Source organism: Felis catus, chromosome C1, assembly GCF_018350175.1.
Source record: "Felis catus isolate Fca126 chromosome C1, F.catus_Fca126_mat1.0, whole genome shotgun sequence".
NCBI lineage: Eukaryota > Metazoa > Chordata > Mammalia > Carnivora > Felidae > Felis > Felis catus.
The window spans coordinates 89,495,457-89,518,454 of NC_058375.1; the positions used below are offsets into that span (position 1 = coordinate 89,495,457).

Sequence of the window (22,998 nt, forward strand, 5' to 3'; positions counted from 1 at the left end):
GTTAAATTTTGATAGAAATCCTTTTAAGACTAATTTGAAAAACTTCTGGGAGATACTACTTACAACTATGACTTCCTAATCTCTCCTCCTTCAAAGACCCATTTCTCACATCACTCACTCTTCCCTGTTTTATTTTACTTTCAGCTTGCATATACCTCAATAATCCACTGGGAAATGTCTACTTAACTCAGAAACTTCATGATAATTTATGAAGTGTTCAGATAGTCCTAATCATCTATTTCTATAGGCCTCAACTGCTGCACAAAGTCTTCCTTTTATGTAGCTTGGAAAATTCACTCTTCCTTTCTATGTGGTTTTGCTGCTCCAATCAAGAAATGGCTTCTATCTGTGTACTGTTGTGAGACAGTGAGAAGTTTACCTTGAGAGCTTCTTCCAGCTCAAACTCTACCTGAGAAAGTTAACCTTGCTTACATAATGCTACTTGCTGCATCATATTACCCGGCCATATTCCACATCCAACACCTAAGAATGGCACACATGCAAAACTAACTATACGTAAACAGCAGTGGCGTTTTGAATGAAATAACAAATTAAAATATCATCTGCGAACCCAGATTCCTTGCTGACCCTCCTTAATGACCAAGTCCAATGCAGAAACCATTATATTTTCACAGGGTTTATTTATTCAAATTAACATTTTTCTTATGTAACTGTAGGTCTTCATTGTGAAAATTTCAATAAAGAATTACTGATTTGCAAAAATATTTCACTAAAACAATTAGATATATCACAAGGAGTATAATAATATACTGATTTCATGTCTAAATGTAAGGTTCATTGAAAGTTGTTAAAAAGGTAATGCAGTTAGCAATAGATTAGTATATTTTATCTTGATTTTTGCCCCATTAAAAATATTTATACATTTTAAGTTAGTGGTTGAGTGTGTAGTTTTTAAAACAAATATTTATAATACAACTAATTAGACATATGGTGTCTTTTATTAGACCAACATAAAGGGCAGAGGGGAAAAAGGCTTATAATCTGACTTCAAAACTACATGGTTACACATAAAATTTTAGAAAAATATGTGTTTCAGCATGTCAGAATTCTGTTCTTTTTTTAAAAAAAATAATATTTATTTTTGAGATAGAGACAGAGCATGAGCAGGGGAGGGGCAGAGAGATAAAAATAAATAAAAAATAGGAAAAAAACAGGAAATAAAAAAGCTCACAGGAAATATACAGATTTATTCAGAGAATTGTTTTGAAGTCAAATAAAATAAACTCCTTAAAAGCAAAAATATTTTGAGAGATGATCTTACTTCAGTCTCAAATTAGGATTGCATTTCTGGAGTTTTTATTTATGGATGAACTGAATAAAATGAGGGATGAAAATTGAAGTGCTGTTTAGAGCCCTCTAAGCTAAAAAAAAAGAATTATATTTTTGCTACAAGAGCTGAATATAAATTATTAAATAAAATTAATTAAAGTGAATGAATATTTCTGGAAAGGCTCTCTACTTTCAATACGGTGCAATGATGACAGAGTTTATCATTGTTGATCATCTCAGAGAATGTATAAGTAGAATGCTTTCTATTAATTTTAAAAATACAATTATTTGTGTGCATTTAAAATAATAATTAGTATGGGTATAAAAAGATGAAAGGAAAGCAATCAGGCAAAGTAAATAAATTAGGTACTTAAAATGAATTGTACAGTGAAGCAGAAGGTAGCCTATTACCAATATAAAATAATAATAAATCAGAAATTGTATAATTCTATAAGGCATGTAACATGTTTATGTAAACAATATGGGGGAACTAAAACAAAATTCTCTTATCTCTAAGTTACAGTACTTGTGAGAGATCTCTGCTACTATAACTTATCAATTAAATATATGTGTTTATACATATTAGGGGAAAATCAGGGCCTGGAAAGCTATGATGATCATACAAGACAGGAGGAGAAACCATGAATAATAAGAACTTAGAAGAAAAAAAGAATTTTTGAAGAGAAAAAGGATTTTCTATAAAAGAGAATGAGAGAACAGCTATTTTTATTATTTCTTTCATTTCTGATAGTTTCCCTATCTGGAACAATCCAAAAAATCTTCTTGATATAACTTGAGTAGCTCTTACTTACTTGTAATACAAAGAGCTTAGGCAGAATAATTAATATTTTTTGATCTAAATATCTTGAACATCTATCTTTTTGTTCTTTATGTGTCTATTTAACCATTATATGTTCAACAATTAGAATAGGACTTAGTATATAATATTAGCTTAGTGAAAAATAGTTTATCTACAATGATTTTCTTCACTTAGAGGAATTACTTTGGAATAAAAAATCTCACTCAAAGATATTAGAGATTAGCAGGAAAAGTTATTAATGCAAATGGAAGGGTTGGCACAAAACAGGTACAATTTTTTCCTTAGTCTCCTGAAGTATTTCTCATAAGAAATGATTTACTTAGACTTTTCTGGACTGGCAATGATTTAACTGCATTTGCTAAGGTACTCTGGTAAGCAAGCTCTAAGATGGTCTCAAACTATCCCATATTCTGATATTCATGGCTTTACATAATTCACTCCCCCTTGAATATGGGTGAGGCTTGTGAATTTCTTCTTTCCAGAAAATACAAAAAAGTGATGAAATATCATTTCTGAGATTGCATTACATAAGATTTTAAGTTTTTGCTAGCCAATCCTCTGTTGAGTGTCTCACTGTCTAGCTTTAAAGAAGTAAGCTGCCAAATGCATAGTCCTAGGTAGCAAGGAGGTAAAAGTGGCTTCTGTCCAGATCAGTGGTTTTCAGGTCAACAGAGAATGAATCCTGCCAACAACTTCATGAGGGTAGAAGCAGATCCTGTCCCCACATGAGTGTCAGATGAGACCCAATCCTGGTTGACACTTATTTGCAACCTTGTGATAAACTCTGAGGTAGAGGACCTCATATTTCTGACCTACAGAAGTTGTGATAATAATGTATGTTGTTTTCAGTTGCTAAGTTTGCATTAATACTATTCTAGAGCAATAGATAACTAATACAGTTACCTATATGTGTGAGACCAGCCGAAGTTTCATGTTTTACAGCCAGTTCAATTTTACCAGGTTATTAATAAAAAATCCAAATTTGAAAGAAGAAATAACTATGACTAGTGGCATTGTATGCCATATAAATGTATGTATACCCTTTTAAAATTTTAGATTACAGATAAGACTCTCAGTTATGTTCACACAGAAACTATGTTTAGACAATAGCAGAGACCTGTCCAATTTTATCTATCAGTCTTTTTTTTCTTTTTAAATTTGTACAAACAAAACAATAAATCAAAGATTTTCATCAATTTAAGTCTTTTTTAAAATATCAAGGGAATGGAAATAATTCTGTGTTAGATTTACATTTAAAAGGGAATGTTGGGCGCCTGGTAGCTCAGTAAGTTAAGCATCTGACTCTTGATTTAGGCCCAGTTCATGATCTCACAGTGCGTGAGTTAGAGCCCACATCAGGTTCTGGGCTGACATCATGGAGCCTGCTTGGGATTCTCTGTCTCCTCTCTGTCTGCCCCTCCACTGCTCATGTTTTCTCCTTATCTCTCAAAACTAAATAAATAAACATTTTTTAAAGGAATGTTTCCCATTTCTCTTTTAAAAATTCAATTAAGTACATTTATCTTCAAATGGAGACATTATTCCTTAAATGAAATATAACATTCTTAGAAGAATGACAAACTAGGAAATTTGCTTTTAAACTAAGTACATATGTGGGGCGCCTGGGTGGCGCAGTCGGTTAAGCGTCCGACTTCAGCCAGGTCACGATCTCGCGGTCCGTGAGTTCGAGCCCCGCGTCGGGCTCTGGGCTGATGGCTCGGAGCCTGGAGCCTGTTTCCGATTCTGTGTCTCCCTCTCTCTCTGCCCCTCCCCCGTTCATGCTCTGTCTCTCTCTGTCCCAAAAATAAATAAACGTTAAAAAAAAAAAAAACTAAGTACATATGTAAGATAGATAGATATAAATATGTGTGTATGTGTGTATACATATATATTGTGTATACATATATATGTACATTTATATGCATATATATTCACACATATACACAGATACAGATATATAGAGAGTTGGTAGATAGATAGATGCTTTTCTAGTTTTTCAGAAAGATCAATAGCATATATCAAAAGTGTATCTAAAGCATATATAGCAAAAAAATACCATTGCTTGTATTATACTTGTCATTATAAACTTGACTTAAGAAAACATCATGGAGTACAGAGAAAAGAGTTTATTCTAATTAATTTGTTTGCATTTCCTTTATGTTTAGTTGATACCTCTTTGTTATAAATGTAGAACTATGGTGGATTCTTTCTTCTGTATTGTGGGTGAAATTTTCTCATGTATTTCTGTCAGATAAAATCTAAATTAGACTAACTATAGTAACACTGAGAACTAAATTTCACAGGCCCAAGTAGAGATACTTTGCCCAAGTCAAAATATTGAGCAAGCAAATTACACCTGCCTTAACAATAGATGAAAGGAAAATAATAAAAAGGAATTCTATCTTCTAATGATGAAGGTCCAAGAAATATATCCTTGCTCTGGCAGGAGAATGAGAAGAGAAATCAATGTTAAATATGCCTAGATCACTTTCCATGACAAAGTTCTACTTTCCAGAGAAAGAATTGAATCAAAGTTTTAGTTTTATCCTAGATGGGGGAAGAGCATTCATCCACTCCAACCTGATCTTGACTTCCTGATTCATTAAAGCGCAAAGGACATATAGCAAACAAAGTTCAGGGAATAGGAGAAACCTATTAGGAACATTGCAAATGAAGAAGAGTAGAGTCTATAACATTAGAGAAACACTTGTGGGGTCACAGGCCTCACACACAGGATGACTAAATTATGAGATTTAATTGGAGGATTATGGAACACTTCCCCTGTCCCAGACTTTACAACTATAAGAACAAACTTTCAATATGATAGCTGAAAGAGGTTTAAGACAGAATTTCTCTGAGGAGTACTTTGAGAAACACAAAGTCAAAAGGGGAGACAAAAAGATTAGAAGCCTCTGTAACCTGTAGCCACAGTAAACATTAAATATAGCCCAACTCATATCAAGATTAATATATATCCTCACACTTAACATCTACTTAACTCAGTGCCTATTATCCAAGACAACATGCATAACTTTCAATAAAAGATTACTAAGCATTTCAAAAGGCAAGTTAAACACAGTCTGAAGAATCAAAATAAGCATGAGACCAAATTCATATACGGCAATGATTTTGGAATTAAAAAGAGAATTTAAAACTATGATTAATATTTAAAATATCTAATGGAAAAAATATATAGCATATAGCAACAGATAGATAACACAAGCAGAAAGTCTGAAACTCTTAAAAAAGTCAAAAGAAATGCTAGAACTCATAAACACCATGATAGAAATGAAGAATGCCTTTCAAGGACATGACCAATTATAGGATCAGGGAGCTTGAAGATCAGTCCATAGGAACATCCCAAACTGAAATGCAATGAATGAATAAAAAGAATGTAAAAAAGAAAAAAAAACTTTTCTGGGTTGCTCAGTTGGTTGAGCATCTGACTTCAGCTCAGGTCATGATTTCATGGCTCATTGAGTTCAAGCCCCATATTGGATTCTGTGCTGACAGCCCAGAGCCTGGAGCCTGCTTCGGAATCTGTGCTTCCCCCTCTCTCTGACCCTCCCCTGCTGGGCTCTGTCCTTCTCTCTCAAAAATGAATAAACATTAAAATTTTTTTTAAATGAAAAAGAAAACACTAAACATCCAAGAATGGTGGGACAATGTTAAAAGTCGTCACATATGCATAATTGGAATATGAGAACAAGAAGAAAAAAAGAATGGAGCAGAAGAAATATTGAAAGTAATAATGGCCAAGATCTTTCCAAATTAATGACCAACACTATATCACAGATCCCAGAAGCTTAATGGATATCAGAACCAATAAATACCAAAAACAAATAAACAAACAAAATCAGTTTTTCATATTTGAAGAGAAAAATAAAGAAAAAGAAAAAAATATTAAAGACAAACATTGGGGGGAGAATCACCCTACCTATAGAATTACAGTATACTTCTCCTTAGAAACCATAAAAGCAAGAAAAAAAACAAGTGAAATATTTAATATGTTAAAAGGAAAAAGTCCAAAATATAAAAATATTTTAAAAATAAAAGGAAAAAGTTCATCAACTTAGTGTTCTTCGTCCAGTGAAACTATCCTTCAAAAGTGAATAAAAAATAAGAAATTTCTCAGAAAATGAAAACTGAAAGAGCTCATCCCAATAGACTTGCCCTTCAAGAAATGTTAAAAGGGGTTCCAAAGGGAAGAAAGAAAATGAAATGGATCAAAACATTGATCTACAAAAAGAAAGAGAATTAGAGAAGGAATATATGATGGTAAAATATTTTTTTTCTTTTTTTGAATTGACCAAAATGGTGACTATTTGTTTGAGTCATAATAGCAAGAGTGTATTGTGTGATTATAACATAAGGATAAGTGAAATGACAGCAATGATACAAAATACTGGAAGGATGGACCAGGAATACTATGTCATAAGGTACCTACACTGTAAATGGAGGGGTATGGAGTCATTCAGTTATGGACTTGAATTAGTTAAAAGTGTATATTGCAAATTCTTCAGCAAGCACTAGTTTGTTTTTTTTTTTTTTAAGTATAACGATACATTAGAGAGCAGATAAAATGAAACCATGTAAAGTATTCGTTTAAAATCAGACAAGTCAGGACACCCAGGTAGCTCAGTTGGTTAAGCATAGGACTCTGGATTTCAGCTCAGGTCATGTTCTTATGGTTGTGAGATCAATCCCCACATCAGGCTTCAGTGGAGCCTGCTTGGGATTCTTTCTCTTTCTCTCTGTTTCCCTCCCTTGCTTGCATGCGCGTGCTCTCTCTGTTTCTCTCAAGATGAACATTTAAAAAAATAAAATAATAAAATCAGAGAAGGCAAAAATAATTAAATAAAATCAGAGAGGGCAGAAAAATATGGGGGAAAGAAACAAAACACTAACCTGAACTGAACAGAAATAACTGCATTAATTTCAACCCAAGCAGACTTCAGAACAAGAGAAATTATCAGTGGTGAAGATGGACCAGGTTTTGTTTTGTTTTTTGTATTTTTATGAAGACATAATGAACCTTAATGTGTATGCACCTAAAAGAATGTCAAAATACAACAAAAAAGGGAAATAGACAAATCCACTATTATTTGGAGATTCAAGATCCTTCTGTAAAAAATTGATAGATTAAGCAGGTGGAAAATCAGCAAGGACCTAGACAGCACTACCAATCAATGTGATCTAATCGACAATTATAGAATACTCCATCCAACAACAGAATACATGTTCTTCTAAGCTCACATGGAACATTCTTCAGGATGTACCACGTTCTAGGATCTAAAACACACTGTAACAATCTAGAAGAAGGGAAATCATAGAAAAAGTAAGTTCCCAGATAACGGAATAAATAAATAAAGAAAGAACTGAATGATAGCTGGTATATTTGCAAATATTTGCAATAAAACACCACACTTATAAATAATACAAAAATTTCCACTTAAATTAACATGAAAATGCAAGTCATTGAAATTTGTGAGGTGCACTAAAAACAGTACTTGAGAGAAAAATTTACATCATATGCATATATTAAAAAATAAGAAAGATCTAAAATTATCAACTTAAACTTCTACCTTAAGAAATTAGAAAAAGAAAAAAAAAATCAGAAAGAGTAAGGTTAAATAAGCCTAAGAGGTACAATAAAATTCAGAACAGATAATCAATGAAATTAAAAACAGGAAAACAATTAAGAAAATCAACAAACCAAAAGCAGATTATTTACAAAGATCAATAAAATTGATAAATCTCTAGCCAAGCAAGCTAAAAAAAATTCACAATATTTATCCACGTATTTAGATCTTCTTTGATTAGTTTACCACAATCAGATCCTGTATATATTTTGATATTATATACCCTTAATACTATTAAAAAAAGAATGGCATTTTAATTTTTTTTTCAACATTTTTATTTATTTTTGGGGCAGAGAGAGACAGAGCATGAACGGGGAGGGGCAGAGAGAGAGGGAGACACAGAATCGGAAACAGGCTCCAGGCTCCGAGCCATCAGCCCAGAGCCTGACGCGGGGCTCGAACTCACGGACCGCGAGATCGTGACCTGGCTGAAGTCGGACGCTTAACCGACTGCGCCACCCAGGCGCCCCAAGAATGGCATTTTAAAATAAAATATATCTAGCACTTATCTTTTATGGTCCATCTCCCCAAAACACATATCCCCAGGGTAACATGAGAAAAAAAGATCATACAAATCCTAATTGAGGAACATTTTACAACATACCTGACCAGTATCCACCAAAACTATGAAAGTCATCAAAAACAAGGAAAGTTAGTGAAAACTTTACAGCAAGAAGGAGCCTTAGGAGACTTGACCAAATATAATGTGGTCTCAGGTATGGGGCACAAAAGAGAATTTGAAACAGTTTATCATTCTACGTAATAAATATCTGTGGGACATGAAGAATAGTCTCAATACTAGAAACACTCTTTAAGTGTATAGAAAAAAATACATGGCCTTCCTAATCTATAAAATGAGCATTATATCCAGTTAGGGTGGTTGGTAAGATCAAGGTAAGATCAATATGAGTGGTTCCAGGTGGAGTAGTTGACAGTGGGCAGCTGATCAGTAACACAAGCTGTTGTTGTTGTTACTGGTTTTGTTATTATCATTTTATGTAATTTCAGAATAAGTGAGCGTTTTTAAAAATAATGAACAGATTTGGTGACAATAACTCTTTATTTTATAGATGAACAGGAAGCTCAGATGAGGAGCCTACCCAAGGTGTCACAGTAAGGAGCAGAGATGAAACTGCTTGTCTCTTGCTGCATTGTCCAAAATGTTATACATAATTTAAAATTAATCACATTCCTAATATAGACACATTGCTAACATATTTTCCGTGAGCTCCCATTCTTATCTCACAAGCTTAATTTTCTTTTAAAAAATTATAGTAAACATGAAAACATATTTTAAACATTATAACACAACTGGCTGGTGCTGGCTCAGAGGCTCATAATAATCTCAATCTGGTCTTGAAAAAATAAAATTGAAATAGGCAGCCTTCTTTGGTAAATTATACCATGGAACATACTGTGCTCATTTCCACTGATCTGTGATCAAGCAAGCAAGAAAATTTCACTCATATCTTTTGGAAGAGCCTTATAATCTGCCAAATAGGCCTTGCTTTAACATCAGCAGAAGAGTCATAGAGATTTATGACTCCGAAATAGATCACAGTGTGGTCCATCTGCTGTAGTAGATACAGAACTAATTACGAACTAGGCTTCCCCCACCCTACTTTCCATCCTTAAAAAAGTATATTAGGCTAAATTATCAAGTTCAGATTCATTTTAGAAATGATGGTTATGTCCAACCTACTTTTATGGTTACTTAAAATCTTATTAAAATAAAGAAATACATGTTTGCAAGGTAAGTTCTAATAGTTTGAAGATGACTTAGCCTCTTATAAGCAAAGTACGGGAAAGATTAAAATACGTTAATATGTCATCAAGCACAGGAGGAGGCTCCGTTAAATTAATGTAGATTGAGTAATTTTAAACAACTTTTATTGTAACTATATTCTTTGGAAAATATTTGGCCAGAAACAAACAGACTTCCTTCCTTCTTCATTTATCCACCCACTGAGACCTGTTAAAATGTCATGAGCTGGAAAATCTGGTTTCTAAATAGTTTTAAATTCTTAAATTGAGGATTAATAGGCAGTTTACTTTGATAACTCTTTAAAATGAACATTGTCAAAAAATGTACATTGTCTGTTATCCAACTGGGATTTAACATTAGTGGAAAACAGAACTGTGTATGTTAGAGTGTCTACATTCTGTGAATTTCAGCTAAATGACTTCTAGAAAATAGTAAATTAGGAATATTTACTTAGTTTCTATCATTTTCCACCAGTAGTATTATGATAAAGATAATAATGAAATAAAAATTATTGAACAATTTTTGAGTAGTAGGTGCCATGTTAAGAACATCGCTTGATTACCTTATTTAATGGTCAAAACATCACTTTCACAAATTTTAAAAAGGCATAAAGGCAGAAAGAATTTGTTAAATGCAAGCCAACTCATACATTAAAAAGTAGGATCAGGATTTACACTCTTATTCTATTCTTTGGCATCTCCATTAGGTCAAGGTTCTCCAGAAAAACAGACTGAATTGGAGGGAGGGCAGAGAAAGAGAGAGAGAAAAAGAAAGAGGGTCAGTTTAAGGAATTTCTATGGTGTGTATTTGAGGTACAATTCCTTCCTTTTCAGAAAACCTCAGTGTTGCTCTTAAGGTCTTGAAATGACCCATTCACATTATGAAGAGTAATCTGATGTGCTTCAAGTAAACTGATTATAAATGTTAATCACATCTAAACCATACCTTTACAGCAATATCTAGACTAGTGTTTGACAACATTGGGTAGCCTAGTCTAGTCAAGTTTAAATGTGAAATTAATGTTCAGAGAATGGTAGAATAATGGCAGTACTGGCCATATTAATTGTGAAACTCAAATACCCAAAGTCGGCCTGGGGTTAAAATAAGATCCCATGACAAACCATCTTTCTTGGAACAGTAAGTAGTTTTGGAAATGAAGAAAGCAGATCTAAAAGAGCATTGAAAAGTATAATGCACCATACTTATATATATAAAAAAAAAACTCTGTACATTAGCTACATTAATTAAACTTACAGAGGAAAATTTCTTTGACAAATGAGGATTTTTTTTTAAGTAATCTCTACACCCAATATGGGGCTTGAATTCACAACCCTAAGATTAAGAGTCATACTACCAACTGAGCCAGCCAGGTGCCCCCAAATTAGGATATTTAAACACAGAGATAGTATCATAAGACATGGATATAAAATGTACTTACTTACTTTTAAATGTTATTTTATTTTTGAGAAAGAGAGTGTGCAAGCAGGGAGGGGCAGAGAGAGAGGGGGACAGAGGATCCTAAGCAGGCTCCGTGCTGACAGCAGCGAGCCAGATGCGGGGCCCAAACTCCTGAAACTATGAGATCACAACCTGCGTCAAAGTAGGATGCTGGATGCTCAACTGGCTGAGCCACCCAGGTGCCCCGAAACTTAAAAGGAAAGAAAGGAGTGAGTGAGGGAGAAAGATTTGCCACCACTCTACTTAGAACAAGGAGTCTTGTCAAACATTTTATATGTGATTCAATTTGTAACAATATTATTTGCATACATTGTTTTGAGACTACAGATATTATATAAAATTTTATGTGTATGGATATATATTTATGATATGTAGAGACTGTGAGAATATTTAAAAATCATTCATTTTCTTTTACATCAGCTAATATACCTAATTTTTATTTCTTTTCAGCTGTGTTTTTATAAGTTGTCACCCTTTTAAATTACTTCTTTTTAGGTTCAATTGTGTTCAAATCTTCACTTATTTTTATAATAGAATGATAAATTGTTTTTTCTTTTATTTTTTTATGTCCATTTATTCCTTTCCACTGAAATCAACCTGTTGACTATTATAAATTTCTTATATCAAAAAGAACCTACTCTACTATCCATGAATTTTTGGTGTGTTTATTGACCTAAGGATCCTAATAATGTAGTACAGTATGTGACACAAGGTAGAGGTATATTAACTATATAAATAAAATTAGATTAATGACAAAAGCAGTTGATTTTGGAACCTATCGGTATTTTTAATACTCCTTTACAAAAGATACATGTATTACATTATAATGCAATGTTTTATGAAAAGTTTGAAAGACAACTATAAAATTACTCATTAATCATTGATATTACATATATATATATTTACATATAGCATTAATATGTCACTTTAGAATGTGGCTAGATACATGATGTCATGTATTTAATTCAACAAAAAAGTCTCAAAAGAAATGACATTTAAATAAGGAATAATTTTTAAATGAGCTAAAATGTTAAAATCCCTTAAAATGTGTCTGGTTATCTTTGATTATGAAACTAATTTCCTATTCATATATATGGCAACACTGCAATTTAACAATTTTAATAAACCTAATTTTATTCTGTAGAAAATAATGCTTACATTATAATACATAATCCATTTGCATTGTAATCAGCATAACATTTGTAATTTTATTTTTTTAAATTTATTTTTACTTATTTATTTTTGAGAGAGAGAGACCAGAGAGGGGCAGAGAGAGAGGGAGAGTGAAATCCCAGCAGGTTCTGTGCTATCAGCCCAGAGCCCTACACATGGTTCAAACTCATGAACTGTGAGATCATGACTTGAGCCAAAATCAAGAGTTGGATGCTTAACTGACAGCTACCAAGGCACCCCAAAATTTGTAATTTTTAAAAATCAGTAATCTTTACTGCTGACCAGAGTTTAATTTAAGCTTCATCTTTTTAAGTTTGACATCTTCCCATGTACAAAGTTGCTTTTTTTTTTTTTTTTTTTTTTTTTGTCATTCATAGTCACGAATGTATCTGAAAGAGTCTTGTCCTTTGGTAAGTTGTTTACTCTTTAATATTCTGCTGGATAAAGAATAATCTCTTTAAAAGCATTTTTGAAAGTGTAATTTTAAAAAATGATGTTTGGAGAATTACTATAGTTAACCAAGGAATATTAATATATCATCATTCTTTACATACATTACATCTATTTTCTAATTGCACTATTTTACTCTCATGCAACATTTGAAAAGGTCAGTTTTATTCAATTGATTCAATTTTATGAAACAAAGACTGTTGTATCTCAAAGGTTCCAAGGCAACAGGAAATGACACCTTCATATAACAGAGATGAAAATAACAATAAAAGACTGTGACAAGGCAGCTGGCATACTATCCTATGCTAAAACAGTCCTTGACCTCTGACCTGTTCTGCTAGTAGCCAGATGGTCTGGGATTTGTATGTCAGTGTGAGATACCAGATATGGGCCAACAAGGAATACGAGGTTAGATCAATCACAACTCTCCATATATGCCATTGACCTGAATTAGCAAAAAAATTTAAAAAAAAATTTAAAAAATGCATCTTTCATCAGCAAAATAATTATCAGAATATGCCTAAAAATTATAAAGATAACTGTTAAATACTTTATCTTCTGGTACATTCTTTGCTTCCAGAGAATATAACATCTTTTTGTTGTAATAGATATTTTAATAAAAATGGCTTAGTCTCTTGGCACATGTGCCCATTGTATCTCAGTAAGTAGGTTTTTAGAAGTTTCCATTTGTTATCCCTGGTCCTTCAGGGATGTGCTATTGCATTTTCTTGGTTTTAAAAGTAAGAAATATTTAATTAGGTTTCATCTTAAAAATCACATCTACCTGTGGTTAAATGAGCAGGTGTATCCGTGAATAATTCTGTTCAATGGATGGAGATAATTTGACCCTTACTAATATATTTGAATTTATGTTAAGGAAAAGCACACAGAAAAAAAGCACAAAAGTGTTTCTAGACATGGTTTCCTATTTCAAGATGTTTAATCTTGATTTTAACCGACAGTTACAGTGGCGCAAACCACAGTAATGCAAAAATTGGGATATTGCCACAAATGGCAGAATTTTGTTCTTTTTTAAGGCTGATTGACATTTCATTTTATGTGTATACTACATTTTCTTTATATTTTTGTTTGTTAATAAACACGAGTTGTTTCCATATCTTTGTAGTGATAATGCTACTATGAACATAGGGGTGCAGATAACCCTTCAGGATCAAATTTCAGTTCTTTAGGGTGTATACTCAGAAGCTCTATTTTTAACTTTTTGAGGAACCTCCATACTATTTCCCATGGCAGCTGCACCGTTTTACATTTTATCACACTCTAATTTCTTCACATTCTCACCATCTTTCATTTTTTTAATAATAGTCATTCTAACGTTCTAACAGGTATAGGTGGTAACTCATTTTGGTTTTGATCTGCATTTCCCTGATAATTAGTGATATTGAGCATCTATTCATATACCTATTGGGCATTTGTATGCCTTCTTTGGAGACATGTCCCGTGCTATTTTTTTATATAAAATTATGTTTATTTATTTGAGAGAGAGAGAGAGAGAAAGAGAATCTCAAACAGGCTCCACACTGCTAGTGTGGAGCCTGATGTGAGGCTCAAACTCACAAACTTCCAGGCCATGACTTGAACCTAAGTTGGACACTTAACCAACTGAGCCACCCAGGCACCCCTCCTGTGCTATTTTTTAATCAGGTTATTTGTTTTTTTCCTCTATTGAGTTGTATGAATTCCTTATACATTTTGTATATTATTCCGTTATCAGATATTTATTTTGCAAATGTTTTCTCCCCTTCTGTGGGTTGCCTTTTTACTCTCTTTGATTTTTCCTATGCTGTGCATAAGCCTTTTAGTTTGATATAGTTCCACTTGTCTAATTTTGCTTTTGTTGCTTGTGTTTTTGGTGTCATAGACAAGAGATCATCTTCAAACCAACATCCTGAAGTTTTCTCCTATGCTTTCTTGTAGAAATTTTATAGTTTCATATCTTTCATTTAAATCTTTAATCCATTTTGAGTTGATTTTTGTTTGTTGTCTAAAATAAAGGCCCAGTTTCATTCTTTTGCATGTGGCTCTCTAGTTTTCCCAACAGCATTTTTTGAAGAGACTATCTTTTCTTTCATCCTTCTTTTTCAGGATTATTTTGGCCACTGTCTTTTGTGGTTCCATAAAGATTTTATAATTGTTTTTTCTATTTCTGTGAAAAATACACTTAGGATTTTGACAGAGACTGCATTGAGCCTGTAGATTGCTTTAGGTAATATAGACAATTTAACAACACTAATTCTTCCAATCTATAGTCATGGAATAGCTTTCCATTTATTTTTATCTTCAATTTCTTTCATCATTATCTTACACTTTATAGTGTACAAATCTTTCACTCCTTGGCCAAATTTATTACTATTTTATTGTTTTTGATTCTATTGTAAATGAGATTGATTGTTTTCTTAATTTCTCTTTGTAACAGTTCATTGTTGGTGTATAAAAATACATACTATATCAGTATATATATATATATATATATATATATATATATATATATATATACTGATTTTGTATCCTGCAACATTAATGCAATTATTTATTAGTCTTAATATTATTTGGTGAGCTCTTTAGGGCTTTTGGTATATAATACATTATCTGCAAATAAAGACAATTTTACTCTTTCCTTTCTGATTTGGATGCCTTTTTTCCCCTGCTTAATTTCTCTTGCTAGGATTTATAATACTATGTTGAATAAGAAGCAAGGGCGGGCATCCTTGCCTTGCTCCTGTTCTTGAAGGAAAAGCTTTCAGATTTCCACTGTTAGCTGTGGGCTTTTTATATATGGTCTTTACTGTATTCAGGTATATTCTCTTAATACCTAGGTGCTTCTAGGTTTGGTGCATAAATATTTCCAAATGTTACATCTTCTTGTTGTATTGACCTCTTTATCATTATTTGAGGATTGGTCTCTTATTACAGTCTTTGTCTTAAAGTATATTTTCTCTGAAACAAGTATAGCTATCTCAGCTTTATTTTAGCTTCCATTTCCACGCAATATATTTTTTCTACCCTTCCCTTTCAGTCTATGTCTTTAAAGCTGAAGTGAGTCTCTTATCGGCTGCATATACTTGAATTCTGCTTTTTCATCTATTCGGCCACTCTATATCTTTCTATTGGAGAATTAATCCATTTACATATAAGGTAATTGTTGATTGGTATAGACTTAATATTGCCATTTAGCTCATTGTTTTCTGGCTGTTTTATAATTCCTTTATTCCTTTCTTCCTCTCTTCCATTATGATTTGATGGGTTTCTGTAATGGTATGCTTAGATTCCTTTCTCTTTTTCTTTTGTCAATCTATTATTGGTTTTTGTTTTTTGGTTACCAGGATTCTTACATAAAATGTCTAAGAGTGATTACAGTCTATTTTAAGATGATAATTTTGAATTCATTTTAAAGCCCTACATTTTTATTCTACTCTGCCATATTTTATATTTTAGGAAAGTTTTCACCCATTATTACTTCAAATAAGCTTTCTACCCCTTTCTCTTTTACTTCTGAGACTTCTATTATATGAATATTGGTTATCCCATCTCAAGCTATCCTCTTTGTCATTCTTTTCCTTTTTGTTCTGATTGGATGATTTTACCTGCCTTATCTTTAAGTTTGCTGATCCTTTTATTTGCTTCATCTGGTCTGCTACTGAATCCCTCTATTAAATTTCTCAGTGCAGTTATTGCGATTTTTAGCTCTGTGATATCCGTTTGGTATTTTCTTATATTTTCTATCTTTGTTGAAATTCTCACTTTGTTCATTCATTTCTCCCAATCTCAGTGAGCATCTTTATGATCATTATTTTGAACTCTTTAATAGATAAATCACTTAGTTCTGTTTTATTAAGTTCTTTTTTATTTCTTATTGTTTCATTCAGAATATGTTCCTCTGTTTCTTCATTTTCCTTGATTTTCTGGAAATGATTCCTTGATTTTCTGGATTTCTTTCAGAAGGAGCAATGATTATATGTAGCTATTGATTCAGTGTCTCTATGTGAGAACGTAGGTTCAGGAGGCTCCTACATTGCCATCTGGGTGAGAACTCTTTATTATTTTATTTTATTTTATTTTATTTTATTTTATTTTATTTTATTTTATTTTATTTTATTTTATTTTACAGAGAGAGAGAGAGAGAGAGAGAGAGAGAGAGAGAGAGAGAGAGAAATAGAGAGCAGAGGAGGGGAAGAGGGAGACAGAGAGAAAGAGAGAGAGAATCCCATGCAGGCTCTACTTCTAGCGTGAAGCCCAGTGTGGGGCTCAATCCCACCACCCTGAGACCATGACTTGAGCCAAAATTAAGAGTCATCTGCTCAACTGACTGATCCATCCAGGCACTCCTATATTTTTATTTATTATTACTACTTATCTTATAATATGATGGGAAAAGCTGTCGCTTCTAGCCAAGATGAAATAACAGGATCTGAATTTGTGCTTCTGGTTAAAATATTTTTTAAAAACAGACTAAACATGTGAAACAATAGTTTCATGTTATTGAACATTGTTGTCACATGAAGAATAGTGTTCCCAGACAGATGGGAATCAAATGTAGCAAGATGTATAATTGTCCCTGTTTATTACCTTCAGAGAGTTTTCAGGCCACTGAGAATAAAGGAAGAAGCTGGGCAGAACTTGGAGATTGTTGAGTTGAGAGTATGGAGCTGGAAGTCCAGGAAGTCTGAAGTGGCTAAGTTTTGCAGGGCAGTGTAGCAGTCTAGAGAGAGATGCACAAAGAGAAAGCTCTGAAGATATGCAGAGGATCCTGGTCAAGTCTTCAACTGAATACTGGTCAACCCATGCCTATGAGGGAACTTCTAAGGGCTAATAGGGAAAGGTGGGTCTGGGACCTAAATGAATAAGAAGGATCTCCAAAGTTTATATCTGTTCATGGTCCTGATTCTGTTGTTTCAAGAATGGGCACAATTAGATCTAAAATAAATGCTTCTCTAGTTCCTTTAAACAAAACCTGAAGCAAAATCAGAATTATCAAGCTGTTATGAATTAACTTCATCCTATAGCAAATCTCAATAATATACATAGACAAATTACAGATAAAAATATGCATAAAGTAAATATGGATACAAAAGAACCATCACCAACATATTCATGTTGAGTGACAACTGATCAAAAAATTACCTGCAATGCAAAGTAGCATAAAATGTGATCCATTATGAAGAGAAACGTCAATTGGTGGAAAGTGACTCTGAAATAACATATATGATAGTATTAGAAAAAATGGCATTCAATTAGCTATTACAACTCTATTCCTTGTATTCAACAAGGTACAGGAAAGACTACATGTATTAAATAAAAAATTAGATATTAGACACATGAAACTTCTGGATATGGAAATTAGTGACTGAGATGAAAGATAGACTATAGAGAAACAAGTGAGGATTAAAAAATAGTTGGAAAATTAATGAAATTGAAGACATAGCAGTAGAAAGTACATAAAATGAAACAGAGGGGTAGAAAAGACTGGAAAGAGAAACAAGAGAGCATCAGTTAAATGTAAGACAACTTTAAAGATTCTAGCATACATATAATGTGGGTCCCAAAGAGGGGAAGAGCAGGAAATATTTGAGGAAATATGGTCAAAATTTTCCCCAAATTCATGAAAACTACAAAACCCACAGCTCTAAGGTCAAACAATACCAAGGAATAAAAACATGAAACATGAAGGCAACTGAATAAAGACACATACTATAATAAAATTGCTTAAAACTGGAGAAAAAGAACAGTAGAATGAAATAGGTTTTTTAAATTTCCTTTTTATGTTTTCAGCTTCTGTCATGAGATATTTACATAATGAAAAAAATGCTCTTTTACATATGGCTAAATATGATAGACAACTCACAATAATTTATGATTATCTCTTTTCTGAGCACTTTTCAGATGCTTAGAACTAATTAACACCTCCCTTTCAGTGAGGCGCACAGTAAAATAAGCTATAATACACTGTAATTGGCCATTAGTGCCTAGTATCAGCTCACTGTGGGAGTTCATGGTTTGAGAGGCAACATGTGAGTTCATGCCCGAGAACTTGATGTGCTAGCCATTTGTGGTTTTGTTAATGTGCACAAAATCACCAAGCAGCCAGTCGCCATGATAAGTGGAAAAGGTAGGAAACTGTAAGTTGGGTATGCAAATTACGTATGCAAAATAGAGGCTGAGCCATTCTGCCTAAAGAGAGTACACATAGGAGACTAAAACCTTTTACTACAGTTTTCCAAAAAAGGTTTGATGAACATATAGCTAACTCAACGTATTTTTGGACTTTACCACCCACATCATGAAGATGATGTCCATATCCAAATGAAAATCTTAGGACATTTTTCTGAAGAAGCACCTGCATTTCCTTCAAATTTAGTTGTTAATATAAGGTAACTGGACATGAAGATGATGATTTAATGCCTAAAGCTATAAGAAGAATGTTAACAAATCACTCTTTGATGTATGACTTTTCATTTATTTTGAATGTATGTTCTTCTAAATCAATTTCACTCATTTTTAATCTCAAGAAATCTTTGGAGCATACAAAAAGTAAAGCAGCTCCTAGAAAAAGGCATATAAATATTATTTATATTAAACTTGCAGTCAAACAAAATGCTTTTATTTTGCAGAAGAAATATAAGAAAGGAATGAACATTAAAAAGTATTTGACAATGGTAAAATAAAGACTTTAACTATAACAAATAAAATGGTTTACAAATTTATTGGAAAAATATAAAATCCAAAATTATTTTGAATCAATAAGACCATAATAGAAACACACTTATAGTCTTATGATTGAAGTTATTTTGAATAATTGATCATTTGTATAAATTCTAGTCTTGTCTTTTGTAATACCTGTGACATTATCATATATCAAATATAATTTATCAAATATAATAGACATATACCAAATATATTATTTAAAAATCCTATACCAGTTGTGCTTCTATGATGATCATGTAATTTTAGTTTATTGGCCATTTTTTTTCCTCACCCTGAACTTTTGCAATAGCTTCCTGGATGTTCAAATAAAATTCAATTGCATATCTAACTTAAATATTTTAAATTTAATAGCATATAATAAATCACTTTACTCAGATTTTGTTATATCTATGTTTCTGTTTCTATGCTAATGTGTATGAAAGAATGACTATCATGGGTTCTTAATTATAAAAAACTTAATTTTGAAATTTTTGTTTATGTTTTTTATCTGATCTGGGCTCCAGAAAAATCACTATAAAAATCACTTGTTATATGTTTTTATGGAGGAATTTGGGTATCCTCCGTTTCAGAGATCATGACATTTTTTTTTTTACTTCAGAATTATATTAGGATTAAGTTTGAAGTCCTGATTTCCTATGAGATATTTTTTCCTATTCAGAGCTTTGACTGTGACAATCTTACATATCTCCTGTTGGAGATAATAGGCCAAGTTTTTCAGGCATCCTTTCGCTAAGGATTCTGAATTTATTAGTCTCAGTTCATGTGAGCTTGAAATATGTTATCTTTCCCTACATGGACACTAAAACCCAAACTTGCTTTCAGACTTGTATTTCCTCTGAAATAACATATTTATTCTCATAACACAGTAGTTATAAAGTAGAAATAAAGAGAAAATGGTCATTTATAGGAAAATTGGCTTTCTTCATTTCACAATTAGGCTTAAATTGTTTTCAACATTTGTTTTCCAAAGTCCATACCTCCCTTTTGTTATGTTATTTTTCTGTTTTTGTTAGATGTTAATAAAAAAAAATTCTATTCAAACTCTATCCAAGTGGAAAATTTGATTAATTTAAAAATTGTGCAAAAACAATGTAATTAGAGACCTAGACAGTTTCTAAATAGCTTTCAGTTCCCTCCCACACAACAGGACATAAACCAGAAAATCATTTTGACTTTGATTTATAGTCTAATCTTTCTTCTAAGAATATTAAATTTTCATTGTTTCCAAAAATCCAAATGTGCCATAGACACATAGGCACATAGGCACAAAATGTGATTATATGTTATATGGGAATTAATTTACACTTACGACACTAAGAGAATTATGTGTATATTATCAACTCATCACGTAAGTCAGGTTGAAGAATTCTTTGTGCTATGAGAAGGCTTCTCTCAGATCCCTGCCCCTTCTTTAAGCATTTTCTCAATTCTAAGACAATACAGATATGTTAGAAATATAAATATGTGAAAAAAGAAATGATTATTTGGAGTTAAGCTAAAGCATGCTGAGAGGGCAAGTTACCTGTCTGGACTAAATGCATCTCCCCAAAGTTCATGTCAAAATCCTACCACCACTGTGATGATATTAACAGGTGGGGCCTTAAGCGCTAATTAGGATTAGATGAGGTTATAAGAGTAGAGCCCTAGTGAATGAGATTAGTGCCCTTATAAAAGTTACTAGAAAGCTTGATTCTTACCTCTTTCTGCCCTGTGAAGATAGGAGAAGTTGGCAGTATGCAAAGATGGGCATGTTACATATTGTGTGTGTGTGTGTGTGTGTGTGTGTGTGTGTATGTGTGCACACATATATATGAGAGAGAGAAAAAAAAGACACTTTAAACTTTATATAACTGAATATGTAATTATATAGATGTTCATAAGTGTGTATGTGTGTGAGTATATTCTAGAAAGCATGTTAAAATAGTTATATTAGTTTATTTGTGGTCTAATAATAATGATTATGGTAATCATTTGACTGTTTTCATGTGTTAAGCACTTGCTTGCAATTTCTCTAAACATTCTGAGTGTTGCATAATTTAATCTTAAAAACAACCCCAGACTCTTAACATTTCCTACCTGACCTAATATAACTTGACCACTGAGTTTGTCTTCCAATTATTGCTATATGCCAATTTTCTGGGAAGTTAACAAAGCATAAGCTATGGGTTTCCTTACTTGTACAACCTCCTGCCAGTGTTGTGTGGGTCTCCAGCAGTGCATTTTAACATTTTAATGTCTTTTAAAAAATAATTTGGCAAAAGAGAGATATTTTAAGAGTAGAAAGTTAGGACTACCGTCTTTTCTTCTCTGACTTTCCCTCCAAACAATTTTCCCTGCTGGTAGTGATGGAATGGCCATGGGAATTTTTGGAATTTTTGGAATACTTGACTCACCAATTCTCTCGATAAAATTTGGCCGTTCCAATAATATGGCATGTTACCTTGTTAATATGATGAAACTGACTGAGAAACAAGTGTACAAGTGATAAAACTCCAATAACTATCAATGAGTCAAGTATATAGTGTAATAGGAATTTGATCACACAATTCAACGTTATGTAGTCAAAATTTTAAATGCTCTTGATCATGTCTTAATATAAATTTTTGTATGTTTCATAATTATCATTTATACCAAAACTTGAATGTGAATGGAAGGAATTATCCAAATAGAAACTAAAAGCATAAACAGGCAAAAAAAGTTATCAAAAACTTCTAAATATCAAAAGTGTCTCTTTTTATAAAGCAATGGAACTAAAAAAATCTCATGTTCAAAATTACAAAGGTAAAGGAAAACATCATGACAGTCAAGAAACTACAGATAATGAAATGATAATGAACAGCAGAAAAGCAAATGATCAGGATGCACCCAAACTGGAAAATTATAAGCAGACTGAAGATGAAAATTAATATAAAGACAGATATTAACTGGCTGATCAAGAGTACATGTGAAGGTGAAGAACTTAATTCTGTGAATCCTTTGAGGTGTATAACAATTCTTTTCTCATGACTATTTAAAAAAGCAATGATTTCATGGAAAGCCAGTATTTTTAAAATATTATCCCACTTATATTTACAGAGAACCAAACCAAACAGCTATGTTTAAACGCATGATTTTAATTTTTTCGTTTATTTAATGTTTCATTTATTTTTGAGAAAGAGAAAGAGAGAGAGAGTGAATATGAGTGGGGGAGGGGCAGAGAGAGGGAGACACAGAATCCGAAGCAGACTCCAGGCTCTGAGCTGTCAGCACAGAGCCCAACGCTGGGCTTGAACCCATGAACTGCAAGATCATGACTTGAGCCAAATTTGGAAGCCCAATTGACTGAGTCAGCCAGGCGCCCCAAATGCATGATTTTTAATAATAATAGTCAAATATATCAGCTCTTCACTAGCATTTTTTCAAAACCACGGTTTGAATATATTGTTTGGATGGCAATTTTTTTCAACAAGAAAGATATTACTTACATTTGATGGGCTTACAGACTGGATAAATATATGAAAAATCCTAAAACATCTTGAGGATGCCACAGAGCACAAAGCTATGTTTATTTGTGTTATATGGAAAAACATTTGTGGTATTACGAGTTTTTAAATCTAGAATATTTTTCAATCTAATTAAATATTTACTTTGCTTTTAAATTTGTTTGTTTATTTGTTTGTTTGTTTATTTTTGAGAGT

The 22,998-nt window shown here is 32.5% G+C and overlaps 1 long non-coding RNA gene across 2 annotated transcripts in view; it reads right to left on the reverse strand.

Annotated features, from left to right (window-relative positions):
- The window catches only part of LOC123378982, a 108,465-nt gene that overhangs the window by 69,041 nt on the left and 16,426 nt on the right, over positions 1-22,998 (reverse strand). For both annotated transcript variants that reach the window (XR_006582794.1, XR_006582793.1), the window contains exons 2-3: positions 17,741-17,807; positions 17,186-17,318 (exon numbers count right to left, since the gene is read on the reverse strand). This is a non-coding gene — a long non-coding RNA (uncharacterized LOC123378982). The remainder of the gene's footprint in view (positions 1-17,185; positions 17,319-17,740; positions 17,808-22,998) is intronic.